This window comes from Dioscorea cayenensis, chromosome 2, assembly GCF_009730915.1.
Source record: "Dioscorea cayenensis subsp. rotundata cultivar TDr96_F1 chromosome 2, TDr96_F1_v2_PseudoChromosome.rev07_lg8_w22 25.fasta, whole genome shotgun sequence".
Taxonomy (NCBI): Eukaryota; Viridiplantae; Streptophyta; class Magnoliopsida; order Dioscoreales; family Dioscoreaceae; genus Dioscorea; species Dioscorea cayenensis.
The window spans coordinates 12,615,752-12,639,143 of record NC_052472.1 but is presented as its reverse complement, the minus strand read 5'-3'; the positions used below and the strand labels follow the sequence as shown (position 1 = coordinate 12,639,143).

Genomic DNA, 23,392 nt, shown 5'->3' with positions numbered 1-23,392 from the left:
GGAGGTAGTATTAATGGCAATCTATGTATTTGTTGGAACATATATTTAAGTATATTATCTCTGTTAGTAATTTTGTAAGGGTATAATCATGGGACTTTATTGTAACCCTTGTTCTACATTGAATCTTTTATTGTTTTATAGTGTTTGTACATGTGTGCTACTATTCACACATATTAAAACAATAAATGTAATATTTCCCAATTGCTTTATCTTGTTGTGATACAATGTTCTGAAGCTTTTGAAGCATAGATACCAAACCTCTTTTAATTATACAAATTAAATTAAGGATATACCCTAATTTTTCAATTTTGTAGATTAATATAAGCATATACTCTAATTTTAAAACAGTGATGTTATTCTTCATCCAAAAGTTGAACAATAAAATTCAACACAAAATGAAATTGAAATCTTTTATTTATATAGAGATGCATCCTTAAAGCACTATAACCACAATAATGAATTATGCAAGAACCATATTTAATACAACAAAATCTTTCACAAAATGATTGTTGGGAGAAGCATCACCAGCTAGAAATATATTTCTGCAATTTTTATCGGTTCATAACCAATAACTTCAATAAATGAAAGAATATTAAAACTGGAAGAAATCACTATCCCAATTGGAGGTCTCTTGATCCCCAAACTACTGCTTCATCAATTTTGAATCATAATTTTTTAAAGGTTCACACAAAAAAAATTATAAAAGGATTCCAATTTTTCCTTTCGTTGATCTGGCATGGATAGACTTGACATCAGTTAGATTTCGTTTCTAAATTGGTGGTTCCAATTATATAGATTTTGGAACTAAACCCAAACCAGGGACGGAACTAGGACTTATTGACAAGGGGGGCTGAGGGCAAAATGTCAAAATATATTTCAGCCAATATAACAATTGTATTCGATACAAAATAGTGCGATATCATGACATTTAATTAAAAAAATAAATAAACACACTTATTTCAAAAGATAACATGCCATAAAATAAATACAACCCTAATTTACTCTCTCCATCGTATTAGATTAAATTAAACTAAAAGCATAAAGGCCAACAATAGAGAACTATGAATTCACACAACATTATAGAAATAAAGAGGAAATGCATTCACACTACAATAGAACCAAGACAGTTCACAAAAAATTTCTCACAATTTTTTTTTGTTAATTTAATAGAACCAACAAAGAAGGGATTTTTAAAATATCCACCCATTAATTTTCTCACATAATTCTCAGCATCCACTCCTCTCCATTGTTAATCTCTCTCTCTCACTCACACACACACTCCAACACCACAGCTCAAATCACTAGTCCTCCTCCACCTTATCAAACGCCAAAAATCTCACTTTTGCTTGAGAAGAATCCAAGCATTCCGTCACAAACCACAATCCCTCATTATTTCAACTCAATTCCACCAGAACAAAACAAAAAAACAATGTCACTCACTGTGGCATAACTTCAAACACCTTGTATGCAATTAATCCGAATAACATATATCAATCTACCAACTTGTGCAATTGAAAAAGATGCATCAACATATAAATCCAAGCATTCCCTCACAAACCACAATCCCTCATTATTTCAACTCAATTCCACCAAAATTAACAAAGGAAAAAAAACAATGTCACTCACTGTGGCATAACTTCAAACACCTTGTATGCAATTAATCAAAATAACATATATCAATCTTCCAACTTGTGCAATTGAAAAAGATGCATCAACATATACAATCACAAATCAAACACTTAGTTAAAAGAAAACAAACAAATGCATCTCACCACACTCTGCTTGCAAAGAGCACAATATATCCTCGATTCCAGCAAACCCCTAACCAAGTGAGTCAGTGACTCTCATTATCCCAAAAGATGAGAGCATGAGGAGGAGGAATGATGAATCAAAATATCAAATCACTCGAGCCGAGGAGGGGCTGCTGGCCTAGCCCGGGGGACTGGTTCTGTGTCTTCTGGTCAAACAAGGAAGAACGGCGGTGCCGAGGGGGGGCTGAAGCCCCTGCTAGCCCCCCTTGGTTCGGTCCCTGATCCAAACTGTAGTTAGACCGGTCATGTTCTAGTATCGAGATTGGCATTCTATAACCGGGATAAATGATCTGCTGCAAGGTTCTTGGCCCTTCTCTTATCTTTAATCTCCAAATCAAATTCCTGGAGTAATAGGACCCATCTAATCAAGCGTAGCCTGGCATCAGACTTGCTAAGTAGATATCGCAAAGCAGAATGATCAGTATATACCACCACCTTGGATAGAACCATATATGATCTAAATTTTTCAAATGTGAACGCGACGGCAAGCAACTCTTTTTGTGTTGTGGTGTAGTTCTCCTGGGCGTCTGTCAATGTTTTGCTAGCATAGTATATAGGATGGAAATGTTTGTCTCCTTGTCGCCCAAGGACTGCACCCACTACAAAATCACTTGCATCACACATTAATTCAAATGGAGAGTCCCAATCTGGAGCTACCATTATGGGTGCTTGGGTGAATTTTTCCTTGAGTGTGATAAAAGCTTTCATGCAATCATCATCAAACTTGAATGGTACATCTTTTTCCAACAATTTCATTAAAGGTCTGGCAATTTCGGCGAAGTCCCTAATAAATTTTCTTTAAAAACCTACATGCCCAAGAAAACTCCTTATATCTTCTACTGAAGTTGGGGGAGGTAACTTCTCTATAACGGAATTTTTTGATTTGTCTACCTCAATTCCCTCCTTGGAAATTTTGTGACCCAGAACTATCCCTTCCTGAACCATGAAATGGCATTTCTCCCAACTTAGTACAAGGTTGGTCTTCTCGCATCCAGTAAGAACAAGCTCTAGATTCCTGATACATAATTCAAAGGAGTTATAAAACACAGAAAAATCATCCATGAACACGTCCATGAAGTCTTCCACAATATCCTCAGAAATTGCCATCATGCATCTCTGAAAAGTTACGGGGGCGTTACGAAGGCCAAACGACATTCGGCGATATGCAAATGTTCCATAAGGGCATGTGAATGTGGTTTTTCCTTGGTTTTCTGGTGTAATGATGATAAGTGCTTGTGCGATAAGAATGCGAAGTATTCTTTCCTTATGATAAGTATTACTTTTATCGGGTTTTAACGCTAATATGTGTGTATTTATGTTACTTTCATGCTGATAGGGTTGTGAGGCCGATTGTTAGAGAAAGAAGCCAATGTGGATCGTAAATGCACCATTTGGAGGAAATCTTGAGAAGGTTCGAAGGCGAAGACATAAGTCAGGTTCAAAATGCGGGAATGTGTGCCAACCTCCTCGTATTCAAGTTAGCACAATAATTTGGAGGGGCACAAGGGCAGTCACATTCAAACATTCAGTCTTGTGCATGTATAGCAAGATCTCCACCAACGTGCTCGTATACATTACTGACAGGGCTCCCCGCAAGTGCACGGAGTTGTCGAAGTAATAAATCCCAGGTGATTGGGATATCGTATCCACAGGTAAAAGGGAATAAAAAATACTTAATTTGCTTCTTAACTATATGAAAGATGAATAGTGATATGTGTGACACGATTCAATTCTCAAAAGTAAAACAACCCGAAAGAGAGCAAAATTAAAGGAGAAGGTAAGGCAATCGATAAAGATGGGGTACCCGGGTATTGATCCGCCTAGGAAAATTGTTTCAAGTGGAAGAACTCTCTATTATGCTTCATAACTAATGTAATGGTGAGTCAGGGACATCCTTTAATGCATGGCCCCGAATCTTGGGTTAACCAAGCCTAATCCTCTACATGTCCGGGAGGAGAGGTTGAATAACCTCTCAACCTCGCACTCGTAAGAAGAATTGTATTAAGCTTTGGGGATTCCAAGTGATAAATCTCTTCCTAATTGTAGACCTAACCCTTTGGTCCAGAAGAAATGTTCCTAACCACAATTAAGCCCTAGATGCTAAAATCACCTCAACGCTTCACTCCGTTGCACTCGCAACTAAGCCCCAGCGGAGGGGAAAGGGGACGCTCCTGTACCTCTCGACTCATCCTCTCAACCCTCTCCAATCAAGCTTTGTCTAATTCTCGTGGTGTGTCACTAACTCACAAGGGTTACCACATGAACTCTCAACCCTAGTGTCAATCTAAGGGAGTATTCAAACAATCAAACATTCAAGATTGCAACTCACAATAACATCAATTAATTGAAAGCATAATAAAAAGATTCAATGAAACTAATACATCCTAGGGTTCACAAATACCAAAGTACCCACTAGGGATTTAGCTCTCCATGGAGCACAATACAAATGATAATGAAATCAAATGTAAAAGAAAATAATCCATAGGAAAACCCCCTCGATAGTTGTGGCGATGGTCTTGTGGAGAGTCCTCTACTCGTCGCAAGATCCCCATGTCCGGTATAAGATACGCCTCGCCGAATCAATCCGACAGAGGCTCTGTTACCAACCTTCTTCAAAAGAGATGACAATGTCAGAGCCATAGAATGTCTCCAAATCCCTAGCCAATACCTCTCAAAACCCTAGCCGTAGCCCTCTCTCAAGTTGGGAAAAAGATGGAGAAAAGAATATTAAAATCGGGGCTGAAATCGGCTTTAAATAGGGTTGGAATCGGGATTCCACACGCCCCTGTGGATATTTCACACGGGCCTCTGGAATTAACGCACGGGTGAGTGGAATTTCCACAGGCTCATGTGGCTCCTCTATTTTGCTCCTTCTTCGGCCGGCTGTAAACAGTACATGCTACAGTGATATACACAAGCCGAAATACTGCTGTGGCACACGTTCACGTCATAGATCGTCTTGGTTCTTTCATAAACGGTCCCGTTGGTGGTGATCTTGCTAAATATGCACAAGTTCACGTCATAGATCTGCTTCAGTTCCTGCTGTGGCACACGTTCACGTCATAGATCGTCTTTGTTCTTCAATAAACGGTCTCGTTGGTGGAGATCTTGCTAAATATGCACAAGCTGGAATACTAGGATGTAACTGCCTTTGTGCCCCTCCGAATCATTGCCTTAGCTCAAATACAAGGAGGTTGGCACACATTCTAGCATTCTAAACCCAACTCATGTCTCCGCGTTTGAGCCTTCTCAAAATCTCCTCCAAATAATGCATAAAATGATCTACAATGGCTTCTTTCATAAATAATCGGCCTCACAACCTAACCTGCATAAAAGTACATAAGTACAAACGTATTAGCACTAAAACCTGACAAAAGTAATGCTCATCATAAGAAAAGAACGCTTCGCATTCTTATCGCACAAGCACTTATCAAACTTCCCCACACTTAAGCTTTTGCTGGTCCTCAAGCAAAACTTAAAACATTGTATGCATAGATGAAGGGACTATTGGAAGTTCTTGGTCTTAGGTTCACCAAAGCATGCAAAGAAAGCATTCTAATAGTAAAGGAAATTTCAACACTAAATATGAAAGAATCAATGCTCTAGCTAAAAACTTGAATTAAAAAGGACAACAAACCCGAAATCGTGTAAGTGTGTGAACTCACTCAAGTCAACCCAAAGTATACTCCTCAAAGTTCTAGGTATAAGGGACTTATTTATCTACAAAGAGAACCAAACATTTCAAAAAGGGTAGTAGCTTCACACATCCTCTAAGGTAGCCCTTTCCAAAGCGGCCACTAAGGTGGCTTTCACACTTTCGAGGTGGTAGCTCTTTCTACCGGGGTGGTAGCTTTCACATGTCCCATGAGATAGCTCTTTCTCTCAATAGGGCATAGCTAGTATCCGACTTATGAGAGTAGCTTCATACATCATGGGTGGTAGCTCTTTCCACCCAACAAGCACAATTAAATGATAAAAACACTTTGTTCTTTCTTTCTTTTCCATTTTCCATTTTTTTTAGTAAAGCAACACAAGAAACAAAACTAAAACTGGTCCCTTTAACCATAGACTTGAGTTTCCAAAAGAGTTTAAAGAGTGAGAAGTGCACAAAATGTTATTCAGGCAAAAATTCCTAAAAATTCAAGCAATAACTAGAGCATGAGAACATTCAATGTTAAAAATTCTCTTAAACTCAAGAATACCGTCATTGCAACTAAGGTGAACCGCTATTTGCTATGTGAGCATATATATCAATCAAAATAGTGTAAAAGATATGTGCACTATGAAACTCCCCCCCCCCACACTTAAGTTGTACATTGACCTCAATGTACACATGCAAGCTCACTTATAATGTATATCAATCAAGAATAAATGTGGGAGAAGCAATCGAAACAATACTCCCCTGACTCCTAGTGTTGCATTTGATGGAGCTAAATCCTTGGGGGTGATGCTCCAACGGGTTGTGAGGCACACACGGCCAAGTGCCGAAGCACCTTGGCCGTGTCTATGATAAGTTCTCAATTCCCATGATGACAAGACCATCTGCACGCATACATGAGGGGGTTCAGTAGACCTCAATAAAAGAAAAACAAAACTCGAGAGTATATAAGATAGAGCAAGAAATACAACTCAAGAAAACAAAATGAAAATAAGTTCAGAAGAAAAGTCCTTTCTGAGGATAACATGTCCAAAATAAAATGCAAGTAGAAATAAAAGCAAGTCAAGTGTCGGCGCCATGCTCTGGCAGCATCTCTCTGAAGGATCTGTTGTAAAACGTCGAAACATGCCATGAACTCTATGAACTGTGCGGCCTGCGTCACACGCAGCTCTACTATCTCCGCACTTGCCTCAGCGATCTTTGCCCGTACTACCCCCACGGCACTCTCGAGCCTCTCAAAATGATCATGGGCTCGAGATGCTAAGAACATAAGTACCGGGTGTAGGTCCTCTATCGCCGGAGGTGCTTCAGTCTCCATCGGCATTGGCTGAGGCTCGGGAGTATTTTGGGAAGCCTCTGCATCATCACCCTCATCCTCAGCTTTCTCTGGAGTGGGTAGAACCAAGGCATTTACCCCCGCCCATACTCGGCGGATCATACCCATCAATCTTATCATCTCCAGACTCAGGGGAACAGGAGTACTCATCATCTCATCCCCGCGAATCGCGTCTAGGAGGCCCATACCCATGACTAGTCACATAATGTAGGTGCCTGAGAAGATCGCTCCCAATCTTGCATAATGCCCCTGATGATGAATGTACTCTGCAAGGATATGCCCTAGATGAATCGGTATGTGCTGCACCATCGAATACAGATATAAAAGCTCATGCCAGCTCAGAACAACTGTGTTGTTACCACGACCATTCACCGACCTACTCATAATGGCTTGTAAATATCAGTAGGCCGGTCGGGAAAGGCACGTGGCCTTGGACACCCCCGGCTCATACTGACCCTGACCATACAGTACTCGGTAGGCTCTCTGAGGGTTCAAAGCTCCAGGATAATCAGTCGGTAGCTGAGAATACTCCTCAGTGTCCATGAATGCCTCCTCGTATAGCCCAAGCAAGACTGAGAACTGCGTGATGCTCATGCATTGGTGATGCCCGAACGCTCTAAACTGGATGGCGTCCAAGCTGTCAAATCTCTGATATGATCTATCAAACTCAAATGACGACAAGACCTCCAGTGTGAGCTTACGGATGGCTAGCTCTCTAATCGTCAATAACTGACTCCACCCCCTACTGAAATAAGGTCCTCGACCTCTTCAACAAATTCATCTCCCTGTTGTAACTCTCGGAGTATGCTACTATCAAGATACCGAGTCTATCCAAACCGAAGTCTCGACAAATGCACAAAACGAACCTGATACTCGGGAATAGCGAAACTCATACCCTCGGACTCGGAGGATGACTCCCGCGGCCGTTTCTCTGCTTACTTCTTTGACCTAGGTGCCATATCCTGCAAATTTTCAAATGAAATTGATAAGTGCTTGAGTAGACATATTTTTATATATGTTTTACATGCATTGAGCATCATTTTTACCATGGTTTATGTCTCATATTGTGTATTTGGTGTTCTTTTATGCATATAGGTTGTGAATGCCTTGAAGAGTAAAAAGGAAGCAAAGATAGGCTATAAAGACACAATGTTGGGAGTTCTTGTTCAATTCAAGGACCAAGACACGAGAGGAGTTTATAAACATGGAGATGTGTGCCAACTTCCAAGAAGATTCAAGTCAATTCACTAGTTGGAAGTGCACAAAGGCAGCCACATCTTCATGTTCCTTCTCTTTGTGAAGATTGAAAGACCTCTCAAAGATATGTCGATGAAGAAAGGTTTTATAGCCTACCACATGGACGTGTGCCCGGACATGTAGCCTCAAGAGAAAAGTGTTTGGACATGTAGCCAAATCCTGTAGCAATTTTACTGTAGCAATTTTATTGTTCACGCGCCCGCGTGGAAATTCCTGCAACCCACGCAGGCGCGTGGAAAATCTACATGGCGCGTGGGGGCACGTGACAGATGCATTCTAAGGCCTATAAATAGCCATTTTGCCCTATTCTTTCTCATCTTTTGTGCGGCTCTTGAGGTGTGAGACAGCTAGGGGTTGGAGAGGAGGTCTTTGCAGCGTTGGAGGCGCTTCGTCACCAACTTTGATCAATTCCTCCTCCGTCATAGCATCAAGGAAGCCACCGGTGAACCTAGCTCGGAGTGGGTCCTTCAAGACGTGGAAGCTCTCCATCAAGGCCATCGGGTTCATATATAAGGGGTTTATTTCTATGGTTTTAATGTACTTTCATTCATTGATGGTGTGTTTTGTATGTTGCTCCATGGAGAGCTAAAACCCTAGAGGGTATTTGGGCTTGTGAACTCTAGGATTCTCATCTTTTGTGGATTTGCTTAGTGTTTCTATTTAATCCGAGTTTGATTAAGTTTTAATCTTGATTGTCTAATGCTTGCTTGTTTAATTAATCCTTGTGGTTGATTGGATTTGCATGATTTGTTACTTTGATGTGAGAGAGGTCTCCATTAGTGTTAGAATCTCAAGATTGAAGAGGGTTGAGAGGGCGAGTCATGAGATAGTGAGTATCCCCTTTCCCCTCCGATTAGTGTATTCTATCTCCGTTCCCTAAGCTCTATGCAACCATATTTGGTGTGAGGCGTGAGATTGAGAGATTTCTCCACCGGGACCTTGTAGGTGATTAGGATCCTTTGCCGGGAATTAGTGTTGGATCAATCTTTAGGAATCGAATACACCTCTTGGAATCCCTATAGTGCTTTGCGGTCATATGTGATGTGAGGTGTTGAGATTGAGTGATTTCTCCACCGGGAACTCGTAGGGGACTAGTATCGGTGATCGGGAGGCCAGATCAGATTATATTTGGATTTCCATGACTTAACTTACTCTTCATAGAAACACTTAGCTCATTCGGTACCTAATACCTGAATCCTAGGGGGAGCATTGCCCTAATACGCCACTTTTACTGATTGAGATCTCCATCCATTTCACCATTGCATATTCGTCCCTGGTATTCATTTCTTCACACATTAGATCACCATACCTTTCCATTTATCATTAGGCTAGAAAGCAGAGAAGAAGTTAGTACTAATAGCCCTATTCCCTGTGAATTCGACTACACGACTCACCGGGTATTTTATTACTTCGACACCCATGCACTTGCGGTTTACACGTATATTCGGGTGCATGTCAGAAATATATCAAACAAGCTGGATAAATGATGCTACCGAAATCCACAAGGTCGTGGGGAATTTTCGCAAGCCCGTGAGGATCCACACGGCATGAAGAACCGCACGGCCGCGCCTCAGAAATCCAACAAAACACTTCTAAAACTCTTCTAACTTCATTCTAAGCATGCACATACACTCTAATTGCAAAAACGAAGCATTCTTAGCAAGTTCATCGATAAGAATCAAGAATTGGCAAAGAAAATCAATGATAGGGGCTTACCGACGAGTTGAGATGAGGAGAATAGGAATAGGCCCGAAAACCAAGTAAAAATCGCAAAAAATTGGAGAGAGTATTCTGAAGAGAGTGGAGAGGATGTAGATGAAGAGAAACAAGTCTTCTTTAAAAAGAACTCGCGCCCCTTGGAGTTTTGTATATCCGGACGGGCGTGCGAAAATTCCACATGCCCGTGTGTCTTCACAGTGGAGAGCCACAGGAGCAGACGCACGCCCTTGTGTACTCTCGGGATAGCTCTTGCTGTCTTTGAAAACACTCACACGTGCATGTCGAAATTACCCACGCTCGTGCGCCTGACCCACAGGGGAAGCCGCACACCCCTGTGCGCTCTCTGTCCAAGCGAGAGAAAATCACTAAGTGTTCGCACGGCCGTGCGGAAATTCCGCATGGCCATGGACAATCACAGGCCCAACTCACAGGGGCATTCGCACGCCCATGTACGCTCTCGGAATGGAGAAGGGATCATCTGCAGAAATTTGCACGGGCATGCAGAAAATACCCACGCCCTTGCATTGGTCACAAGGTTGCCCACAGGGGCGAGTCCACGCCCCTGTGTGCTCTCGGGAAAAAATTCCCAGGTTTCTGCAGAACAACGCATGACCGTGTGGTAATTCTGCACGGCCGTGCGATAATCGCAAGGTCGCTCACAGGGGCGAGTCTACGCCCCTATGCCTTCTCTGGATGAGCTCGCAATACAACCTGACAAGGTCCCCTTGCTTATATCCCGCAAGTGCACGGGCTTGTCAAAGTAATAATCCCGGGTAAGCGGGGCTGAATCCACAAGGAGTAGGGAGTGAAATTACTTAATTTGATTCTTAGCTATGTGGAATATCAATAGTGATAAGTGTGAAATTGATTCAATTCTCAACAATAAAAACAACAAGTGAAAGAGAAAAAGTAAGAAAAGGGTAAGGCAATCGATGAAGAATGGGGTACTCGAATAATGCTTCACCTAGGATGATCATTTCAAGTGCAAGAACTCTCTATTATGCTTCCTAATCAATGCAATGGTGAGTCGTGGAAATCCTTATATACATAGTCCCAAATCTAAGGTCAACTATGCCTAACTCTATGCATGTCCCGGAGGAGAAATCGAACAATCTCAACACCTCGCACTCGCATAGAGTTGCAATGAGCTCTAGGGATTCCAAGTGATAAATCTTTTCCTAAATATAGACCTACCCCTTTGGTCCAGAAGGAAGGTCCCTAGCCACAATTAAGCCCTAGATACTAAGATCCTCTCAACGCTTCACTCCATTGCACGCGCAACTAGGCCCCAGCTGGAGGTTCATCCCTTAGACCATTCACTCCATTATGGCTGCAAAGAACTCGAGGAACGGAGGTAGAATCTATCACGTCGGAGGGAAAGGGGACGCTCCCTGACCTCTCGACTCACCCTCTCAACCCTCTCCAACCTAGCTTTGTCTAACGCTAGGGTGTGTCACTCACTCACAAGGTTACCAACAAGAACTCTCAACCCTAGTGTCACTCTAGGGGAAATGTTCATACAATCAAGCATTCAAGGTTGGAACTCACAATAAACATCAATTTATTGAAAGCATAATAAAGAAGTTCAATGAAACGAATACATCCTAGGGTTCACAATCATCCAAGTACCCAATAGGGGTTTAGCTCTCCATGGAGCTTAATACAATCAAAGAAACCGAATGTAAAAGCAATGAATCCATAAAGAAACCCCCTCGATGATCATGTCGATGGCCTTGTGGGGAGTCCCTGACACACCCGAATATGCGTGTAAACCGCAAGTGCACGGGTGTCGAAGTAATAATTACCCCGGTGAGTGGGTAGTCGAATCCACAGGGAACAGGGCTACTAGTACTAACTTCTTCTTTGCTTTCTAACCTAATGATAAATGGAAAGGTGTGGCGATCTAATGTGCGAAGAAATGAATACCGGAGATGAATATGTAAGGGTTAAATGGATGGAGATCTCAATTAGTAAAAGTGGGGTATTCGGGCAATGCTCCCCCCTAGGATTCAGGTATTAGGTACCGAATAAGCAAAGTGTTTCTATGATGAGTAAGTTAAGTCGTGGAAATCCAAATATAATCAGATCCGTCCTCCCGATCACCGATACTAGTTCCCTACGAGGTCCCAGTGGAGAAATCGCTCAATCTCAACACCTCACACCACATATGACTGCAAAGCACTCTAGGGATTCCAAGAGGTGTATCCGATTCCTAAAGATTGATCCAACCCTAATTCCTGGCGAAGGATCCTAACCCCCTACAAGGTCCCGGCAGAGAAATCTCTTAATCTCACGCCTCACACCAAATATGGTTGCATAGAGCCTAAGGAACGGAGATAGAATACACTCAATCGGAAGGGAGAGGGGACACTCCACTATCTCATGACTCACCCTCTCAACCCTCTTTAACCTTAAAGTTCTAACTCTAATGGAGACCTCTCTCACATTAAAGTAACAAATCATGAAAATCCAATCAACCACAAGGATTAATTAAACAAGCAAGCAATGAGAATACAAGATTAAAACTAAATCAAACTCGGATTAAATAAAAAAACACTAAGCAAATCCACAAAAAGATGAGAATCCTAGGGTTCACTAAGCCCAAATACCCTCTAGGGGTTTTTAGCTCTCCATGGAGCAACATACAAAAACACATCATCAATGAATGAAAGTACATTAAAACCATAGAAATAAACCCCTTATATATGAGCTGATGGCCTTGATGGAGAGCTTCGACGTCTTGAAGGACCCACTCCGAGCTAGGTTCACCGGTGGCTTCCTTGATGCTATGACACGAGGAGGAATCGATCAAAGTTGGTGACGAGCGCCTCCAAAGCCGCAAAGACCTCCTCTCCAAAACCCCTAGCCGTCTCACCCCTCAAGAGCCGCATAAAAGATGAGAAAGAATAGGGCAAAACGGCTATTTATAGGCCTTAGATCGCGTCTGTCATGTGCCCTCATGCGCCTGCTGTGGATTTTCCAGCGCGTGCGGGTGCAAGAATTTCCACGCGGCGCTGGAATTTCCACGTGGCGCGTAGCATGATAATTTTGCTACGAGTACTTTTTCACGAAACGCGGTCCAAACACTCTTCTCTTGAGGCCACATGTCCGGGCACACGTCCATGTGGTAGGCTATAAAACTTTTCTTCATCGATGTATCTTTGAGAGGTCTTGCAATCTTCACAAAGAGAATGAATATGAAGATGTGGCTGCCTTTGTGCCCTTCCAAATATTGAATTGACTTGAATTTTCTTGGAAGTTAGAACACATCTCCACATTTATGAACTGCTCTCGTGTCTTTGTCCTTGAATTTAACAAGAACTCCCAACATTGTGTCTTTATAGCCAATCTTTACTTCCTTTTTACTCTTCAAGGCATTCACAACCTATATGCATAAAAGAACACCAAATACACAATATGAGACATAAACCACAGTAAAAATGATACTCAATGCATGTAAAACATATATAAAAATATGTCTACTCAAGCATTTATCAGTCCTCTACTCGTCGTCCAAAGATTCCTTCGTCCGGTATAGGATACGCCTCGATCGAAGCTCCCCTACCAACCTTCTTCCTAATGGAATCATGATGTCGGAGCCGTAGAACTTCCCCAAAACCTTGGCCAATATCCCTCGAAACCCTAGCCGAAGTCCTCTCATAAGTTGGGGAAAAGATGGAGAAAAGAATACCAAAATCGGGGCTGAAATCGGCTTTAAATAGGGCTGGAATCGGGCGACTGCACGGGCGTGTATGATGTCACACGCCCCTGTGGAATTTCCACATGAGCGTGGATAATTTTCACACGCCCGTGTGGACTCATTAATGCATTTGTTAGGAAGTATAATAGAGGGTTTTGCACTTGAAATAATTGTCCTAGGCTGAACAATATCTGAGTACCCCATTTATATCGATTGTCTTAACTCCCCTTTACTTGTGCTTCTCTTTCCTGTCTCTTTTATTCTTCTTTATATTACATCTTGTTAACAAAATCATTATTCATCTTTCACTTGGTTAAGAAACAATTTAAGTATTTTTTATTCCCTACTACCTGTGGATATAATACCCACTCGCTTGGGATTTTTTTAATCGACAAACACGTGTACTTGCGGCACAAACGCAAAGGGTGTTGTAATGTTTTTGGCACCGTTGCCGGGTAGTAGGCGTTTCGAGATACTTTGCACTTTGTTTTCTTAGCTATTCATTCATTCATTCTATTTCTCATCTTCTTTTTTAATCATCATTCTGATTTCTTTTTCTTTCTTTTGGTGTAACTTCAGGTTATGACCCGAGGGAACCCTTCGATATTAATTGAAGGAGATCCTGAACTTGAACGTACACTCTGAAGAAAAAGGGAAATAACCTGTGCAAGAACCATCAAATCTAGCTGAAGTGGAAGTTGAAGGATTGACACGCGTCCGAATATGCGTGTAGAACACAAGTGCACGGGTGTCGAAGTAATAATTACCCCGGTGAGTGGGTAGTCGAATCCGCGGGGAACAGGGCTACTAGTACTAACTTCTTCTCTGCTTTCTAACCTAATGATAAATGGAAAGGTGTGGTGATCTAATGTGCGAAGAAATGAATACCGGAGACAAATATGCAAGGGTTAAATGGATGGAGATCTCAATCAATAAAAGTGGGATATTCGGGCAATGCTACCCCTAGGATTCAGGTATTAGGTACCGAATAAGCAAAGTGTTTCTATGATGAGTAAGTTAAGTCGTGGAAATCCAAATATAATCGGATCCGGCCTCCCGATCACCGATACTAGTCACCTACGAGGTCCCGGTGGAAAAATCGCTCAATCTCAACACCTCACACCACATATGACTGCCAAGCACTCTAGGGATTCCAAGATGTGTATCCGATTCCTAAAGATTGATCCAACCGTAATCCCCGGCGAAGGATCCTAACCCCCTACAAGGTCCCGGCGGAGAAATCTCTCAATCTCATGCCTCACACTAAATATGGTTGCATAGAGCTTAGGGAACGGAGATAGAATACACTCAATCGGAAGGGAGAGGGGGCACTCCACTATCTCATGACTCACCTTCTCAACCCTCTTTAACCTTGAAGTTCTAACTCTAATGGAGACCTCTCTCACATCAAAGTAACAAATCATGCAAATCCAATCAACCACAAGAATTAATTAAACAAGCAAGCAATGAGAAATACAAGATTAAAAATTAATCAAACTCAGATTAAATAGAAACACTAAGGAAATCCACAAAATCTGAGAATCCTAGGGTTCACAAGCCCAAATATCCTCTAGGGTTTTAGCTCTCCATGGAGCAACATACAAAACACACCATCAATGATTGAAAGTACATTAAAACCATAGAAATAAACCCCCTTATATATGAACTGATGGCCTTGATGGAGATCTTCGACGTCTTGAAGGACCCACTCCGAAGCTAGGTTCATCAGTGGCTTCCTTGATGCTATGACAGAGGAGGAATCGATCAAAGTTGGTGACGAAGCACCTCCAAAGCCGCAAAGACCTCCTCTCCAAACCCTAGCCGTCTCACCCCTCAAGAGCCGCACAAAAGATGAGAAAGAATAGGGCAAAACGGCTATTTATAGGCCTTAGATCGCGTCTATCACGTGCCCTCACGCGCCCGTGTGGATTTTCCATGCGCCCGCGTGGGCTGCAAGAATTTCCACGCTGGCGCGCGGAATTTCCATGTTTATGAACTGCTCTCGTGTCTTGGTCCTTGAATTGAACAAGAACTCCCAACATTGTGTCTTTATAGCCTATCTTTGTTTCCTTTTTACTCTTCAAGGCATTCACAACCTATATGCATAAAAGAACACCAAATACACAATATGAGACATAAACCACAGTAAAAATGATGCTCAGTGCATGTAAAACATATATAAAAATATATCTACTCAAGCACTTATCAAACTCCCCCATACTTAAGACTTTGTTTGTCCTCAAGCCAAATTAAACATTATACCTATGGAAAGAAAAGAGAAGTGCTTGGCCTTAGGTTCACCAAATGAGTACAAGAATAAAATTCTACAGTCATGGAGAGAATCAAACACTAGACAAAACAATCAATGCTCTAACAAACAATCCAATAAAAAATGAATGTGATAAAATCCGAATGTGTGTGTGTGTGAAAAACTCAACTCATGTCAGCACTATGTACACTAGCAAGTTCTTATTAACATGGGACTTATTTATAAACAAAAAGAATAGGTAGTAGCTTCACACAACCTCTAAGGTAGCCCTTTCCCAAGATGCCTCCCGAGTGGCTTTCACACTTTCGAGGTGGTAGCTCTTTCTACCGTGGATGGTAGCTTTCACACATCCCATGAGATAGCTCTTTCTCTCATTAGCGCATAACAAGTATCCGACTTATGAGAGTAGCTACATACATCATGGGTGGTAGCTCTTTCCACACCCTATGTACGAACAACAAACAATTTCCATTTCTTTATTTTTTTTTTTTGATTTTCCTCTGATGATTTTTTTTTTGTTTATTTTCAAATAAAAACTAGCACACTAAAGTCCCAAACATAATGAACTAGAGTCTTCATAGGTCTAATGAGCGAGAAAAGTGCGAGAAAAGAGCAATCGGACAAAAAAATATTCAATAAAATTGGATGAAAACTAGAGCATGGTAAAATCCATGTTTATAACCTCCAAAAACTAAGAATTAAACTCTTAACCCTAAGGTGAACCTTCATTGGCAACAAGAACATGCTCATGAAACACAAGTAAAAGTCATGTATAACGTGAACCCTCCCCCACACTTAAGATGTACATTGTCCTCAATGTACGCATGCAAGCACAATAAAAACAATAACAATGGAAGCATAATGTGTGTGGGAATGCAATTAAAACAATACTCCCCTGAACTCCTCATTAATCGTTTGGTGAAGTCTAACTCATGGGCTTGGTGTATGGGTTGTGAAGCTCACACGACCATGTGACAATATCACATGATCATGTCTATGACCAAAACACCATCAACATCACTCTCAAGGCCATCTGCACGTAGACAAGGGATTCAGTGAAGCTCAACAAAATAGAAAAGATGTACGAGTTCTTATAAGTAAACACATGAAGCACAAACTCGCACAAACAAAACAAAACACAAAGTTAACTAAAGTCTAAAAAAAATAAAATAAAATAAAATAAAGAAAAACTAAAAATGAAAACAAAAGTAAACAAATCTAAAGAATCATGAGTGGGACGCCTCAAGCATCAACGTCGTCTTCTGGTGTTGCCGGTGTGCCAAAATAATGTTCTCATCCAAGGTTAACCATATGAAATCAAAGCATTTAGGAACAAGTTTTTCGGTCCTTGGTGTCATACCTGCAAATAAAGCTTGAAAAGAAGTTAGTTAACCATGAATTTGATGAGTACAGGGCTTCACGCGGGTGTGGAGGGCAAGCCAACACTTTTTTGGCCTTATTGGGTGCTTTTCTAGCCCACGCGGGCGTGTGGGGAAGCCACGCGCCCGTGTGGGCGCGTTCTGGTCTCGGCCAGGGTGCCACGCGAGCGCGTGGCGCCAGCCCGTGGGCGCGTGGGCTGGCCGCGCAACCGCGTGGGTGCGGCGGACGGCGTCGGGCCGACCCACGTGAGCGCGTGGGCTGGGCGCGCAGCCGAATGGCTGGCCATCCCACGCGGGCGTGTGGGTTGGCCACGCGCCCGCGTGGGCACCCAACTATGGCCAAGAAGCCATGATTGGGCTCCAACGCTTCCAAAAATTTCCGATCCATACATTCTAAAGTGTCTCTATAAGATTTTCCATGAAAAAAACAACACTTATAAACCAATAAAAACTCTATGGATTGGCAAAATAAGGGCATAGAGAAGATAGGGGAAAAATTAAGTTTCTTGGAGCAAATCGGTGAAGGAAACTTAATGCAAATGCCGACAAAAACACTTTTAAATCTCCAAGGAGTTGAAGAAAATTAGTTTTACGTGCTCAAAAGTTCGGGATTCTTGAAGATGGAGAAGTGGGAGAAGATGGGTGTAAGTGGTGAAGATAAGGAAAAAGTGACCCCTCATAATCTTATAAGCCACATGGGGGTGTGGAAATTCCACACCCCGGGTGAGATCTTGTACTACGGCCGTGTGGAAATTCCCTACGACCGCGTGAGTTGCAAAAATTTCTGCAGAGCAGGTCCACGCAAGGCTCCAAACATCAAATTAACACTAATTCTTCAACTATAAACATGAATTACACCCTCAACCATGCCACATACACAAAAATCAATTTAAATCTCCAAAATTTTCAATGAAAACTTCAACACCAACAAAAATTCATCAAAGCACCCACTCATGAATTTATTACTGCAGAAATAAAAATCTAAACTAGAAAACATTTAAAAACTTGGGTTGCCTCCCGAGAAGCACTTGTTTTACGTCACTAAGCTTGACGTACCTCTTTCTTACCTTATGGAGGCTTGAAAAGAGTGTGTTCCTCCCGACTAGACATTGCATAGCTACTTACTTTAAACCAAGAGTCAACTTGCCGGGATGAAGTATTTGTTGGAGAGTCCAACCATCTTACTTTTGGCCTCCAAGGAAATTATTTCGGTTGGGAATTGTCCAAGATTAGCATAGGTGGGTCATTGGATGGTTTCAATCTCCTATCCATATCTTCTTCCCTTCCCAAAGTCTCTTTCTTGCATTGTAAGAGTTGATCAATCCCAAAGAGAAATGCTTGTTCCATTAACTTGGGGTTTGCTTCTTCTTGTGTATTTTCAACTTAAGAGGAACATGAGACTAGCAAATCCCCTTGAAAATTTCCTCGCTCACAAGCAGAATCTTCATTCACACAATCCAAAATCTCAAAATGATATTCAACTTCTTGCTTTTCATTTTCAGCCCCAATGTACTCAATTTGCCCAATTTTTTCCATGTTGTTCATGGCATCATCATGTCGCAGAGATACTTGCCTTGCTTGGTCAAATTCTTCTTTTTCCTTAGCAAGCATGTCCAAGATTTCTCCTAATTGATGCTCAATGTTTTTGATGGAGACCTCGTGACAACTTAATGTCGCCTCAATATTTTGGAAACGGGCATCGGTTGCTTCAATAAATCTTGGTAACACTCTTTCCAACCGAAGTACATCTTCTTCAACTTTCTCATCACATTGAAGTTCTTGATGAGGTGCTTCCCATTGTTGTCCATCAATATCCAATAAGAGGTTTGGGTAGCTCCTTTGATTTGGATGATAGTTGATACGATATGGATTGTGTTGTTGATGAACATTGATAAATTGATCATTTTTTCTAGTGAGAACATCAACCTAAAAATATAATTCTACAACTAGATTAATCATCATTCAAGTTCCATGCAAGGAAAAGTAAATAAAACAAAATAAAACAAAATAGAACGGTGGAAGAAGATAGAGTGAAATAGATAAAAACAAAATAAAAATCGATGAGAATGATGGAAGAAAAAGAAAGTGTGGAATAGAAAAATAAAGAAAAAGATAAGTGGCTAGAGCAACAAAGTCCTAGCGTTCCTAATATCCTGTTCCCGGGCAACGGTGCCAAAAACTTGACACGCGTCCGAATATGCGTGTAGACCGCAACTGCACGGGTGTCGAAGTAATAATTACCCCGGTGAGTGGGTAGTCGAATCCACAGGGAATAGGGCTACTAGTACTAACTTCTTCTCTGCTTTCTAACCTAATGATAAATGGAAAGGTGTGGTGATCTAATGTGCGAAGAAATGAATACCGGAGACAAATATGCAAGGGTTAAATGGATGGAGATCTCAATCAGTAAAAGTGGGATATTCGGGCAATGCTGCACCTAGGATTCAGGTATTAGGTACCGAATAAGCAAAGTGTTTCTATGATGAGTAAGTTAAGTCGTGGAAATCCAAATATAATCGTATCCGGCCTCCCGATCACCGATACTAGTCCCCTACGAGGTCCCGGTGGAGAAATCGCTCAATCTCAACACCTCACACCACATATGACTTCAAAGCATTCTAGGGATTCCAAGAGGTGTATCTGATTCCTAAAGATTGATCCAACCCTAATTCCCGGCGAAGGATCCTAACCCCCTACAAGGTCCCGGCGGAGAAATCTCTCAATCTCACACCTCACACCAAATATGGTTGCATAGAGCTTAGGCAACGGAGATAGAATACACTCAATCGGAAGGGAGAGGGGACACTCCACTATCTCATGACTCACCCCCTCAACCCTCTTTAACCTTGAAGTTCTAACTCTAATGGAGACCTCTCTCACATCAAAGTAACAAATCATGCAAATCCAATCAACCACAAGGATTAATTAAACAAGCAAGCAATGAGAAATACAAGATTAAAACTTAATCAAACTCGGATTAAATAGAAACACTAAGGAAATCCACAAAATATGAGAATCCTAGGGTTCACAAGCCCAAATATCCTCTAGGGTTTTAGCTCTCCATGGAGCAACATACAAAACACACCATCAATGAATGAAAGTACATTAAAACCATAGAAATAAACCCCCTTATATATGAACTGATGTCCTTGATGGAGATCTTCGACGTCTTGAAGGACCCACTCCGAAGCTAGGTTCATCGGTGGCTTCCTTGATGCTATGACGGAGGAGGAATCGATCAAAGTTGGTGACGAAGCGCCTCCAAAGCCGCAAAGACCTCCTCTCCAAACCCTAGCCGTCTCACCCCTCAAGAACCGCACAAAAATGTGAGAAAGAATAGGGCAAATCGGCTATTTATAGGCCTTAGATCGCGTCTGTCAGGTGCCCGCACGCGCCCGTGTTGATTTTCCACGCGCCCGCGTGGGCTACAAGAATTTCCACGCGGGCGCGTGGAATTTCCACGCGGCCGCGTGAACAGTAATTTTGCTACAGCCGGCACACGTCCATGTGGTAGGCTATAAAACTTTTCTTCGTCGACGTATCTTTGAGAGGTCTTGCAATCTTCACAAAGAGAAGAAATATGAAGATGTGGCTGCCTTTGTGCCCTTCCAAATATTGAATTGACTTGAATCTTTTTTGAAGTTGGCACACATCTCCATGTTTATGAACTGCTCTCGTGTCTTGGTCCTTGAATTTAACAAGAACTCCCAACATTGTGTCTTTATAGCCTATCTTTGCTTCGTTTTTACTCTTCAAGGCATTCACAACCTATATGCATAAAAGAACACCAAATACACAATATGAGACATAAACCACAGTAAAAATGATGCTCAATGCATGTAAAACATATATAAAAATATATCTACTCAAGCACTTATCAAGGATCTGATGACATGGCTGAACAGAATGAACAATAGCAAACATTATCTGATTATAACAGACCGTCAGTACTGGGGACACAATCTAGCATTGTGCGACCCCCAATTACAGCTCTGAACTTTGAGCTAAAACCAGCATTCATCCAGATGATTCAGCAGTCAGCACATTTCAATGGTTTGGCTGTTGAGGATCCAAACAACCAATAAAGAACTTCTTGGAAGTTTGTGATATGCTGAATATTAATGGTGTATTGGGTGATGCTATTAGATTGAGGGCTTTCCCATTCTCTCTCAAGAGAAGAGACAACCAATGGCTTCATTCCTTGCCCAAAGCCTCCATCATGACTTGGAATGAGATGGTCGAAGCTTTTCTTGCTAGATACTTTCCTCCGAGGAAATCGGCCAAGCTTCCCAATGAGATATCATCGTTTGTACAGATGGAGTTGGAGTCATTGTTTGAGACATGGGAGCGCTTCAAGGATCTTTTGCGGTGGTGCCCACAACACGGATTTCCAAAATAGATGATTATTCAGACTTTCTACAATGGGTTGAATCTGACTATAAGGCAATTGCTAGATGCCGCCGCAAGAGGTATGATGGGGGAGTAAAACCCTGGAATAAGCCTAACAGTCAGTGGAAGACATGGCCATGAACAATTATCAGTGGAATGCACAGGAAAGAAAAAAGGTGGCCGGGCTTCATGAGATAGATGCTGTAACTTCTTTGGCGGCCCAAGTGGAATCATTAAGTAAAAAGTGAGACCTTCTAACTTCTAATAGGGTGGCAGCTGTGACTACTTACACCGGGTGTGGTGGAGGACATGCTCCCTCCGATTGCCCGATCACTATTGGTGATGCATCTTCGGTGGATAAAGTCAACTTTATGGGTAATACAATGAGGAACCAAGGTAATCCATATAGCAACACCTACAATCAAGGTTGGAAGAGCATCCTAACTTTTGGTGGAGCAACCAAGGACCACAAAAGGCCATGGCAGCACCGGGTTGCCAATAACAACAAGCCTTAAACATGGAGAATAGAGTGTCTTGCTTGGAAACCCGGATGACCGATTTAGAGAAGGTCTTGACTAGATTTGTGCAATTGTCGGATACAAGGTTTCAATCAGTCAAGGCTACACTTCACAACCACACCGCTTCTTTGCACAATCTTGAAAACCAAGTGGGGTGAATTGTGAAGTCTCTATCGGAGTGACCACAAGGAAGCTTGCCGAGTAATTCCAAGACCAATCCTAGAAAGCATGTGAAGGCGATCACTTTAAGAAGTGCTCGTGAGGTTGAGTGTAGGCTTCCAAGTAAGAAGCCTAATGTAGATGCACCCGAGGTCATAGAGGTTGAGGAGGGATCAAACAAAGAGAAGGAGATGGCAGCCTCACCGTACAAGCCAAGAATCCCTTATCCCTCTAGATTGAAGAATGACCAAGCGGACGAATAATACAAGAAGTTCCTGAGTTTGTTCAAGCAACTCCACATCAATATTTCCTTTGTTGAGGTATTGTCCCAAATGCCTAAGTATGCAAAATTCTTAAAGAACTTATTGACCATACTAAGTATGCCTAGGTATACCTAAGTTGGAGGAGAGTGACTGTGTGATTTTCGATGATTCCTGCAGTGCGGTTTTGTAAAAGAATATGCCAAACAAGAAGAAAGACCCAGGAAGCTTCAAAATTCCGTTCAACATTGGCAACTTGGGTGAAGAAATGGCATTGGCTGACTCAGGGGATAGTATCAATGTCATGCCATATTGCTTCTTTCAGAAGCTAGGCTTGGGAGAGCCTAGACCCACTCAGATGACATTGCAATTGGCAGACCGAATAGTGAGACATCCAAGGGCATCATTGAAGATGTGCTTGTCAAAGTTGACAAGTATATATTTCCTGTAGACTTCGAGGTGTTGGACATCGATGAGGATGTGGATGTTCCTTTAATACTTGGGACGCCATTCTTGCGCACCTCCAAGGCATTAATTGACATGGACGGTAGGGAGTTGACACTCAGGGTTGGAGATTATAAGCTCACATACCGACTCGCCAAAGCCATGCGACTTTCTTTTGACTTTGATGATACTCTTTACTTTTTTGACAATACCAATGAAATTGTTGATGAATACATGTAGGAAATGTTTAATCCAAACCCGTACGAGGTTTGTTCGACCAAGAGATGGACAATGAAGAAGTAATGATGCTTGGTATGGAGGAACAAGTACCATCTACTCCGGGAATCATGAAGAAGATGCTCCGGAAGATGAAAAGGCTGAGGAGGCACCATAAGAAACGCCCGAAGGCTGTTGGGGATGTGCGTGAACTGAACACGTTCGATGAATCCTTGTTAAGTGGTACCAAGCCCGATAACTCCCCCTCTACTTTCAA

General features: G+C 42.0%; 1 non-coding gene across 1 annotated transcript; it reads right to left on the bottom strand.

Annotated features, from left to right (window-relative positions):
* Positions 1–21,411: 21,411 nt before the first annotated feature.
* On the bottom strand, positions 21,412–21,518 carry LOC120281368. The gene has a single exon (XR_005542552.1). It is a non-coding gene; the product is annotated as a small nucleolar RNA R71 (small nucleolar RNA).
* Between the last annotated feature and the right edge of the window lie 1,874 nt (positions 21,519–23,392).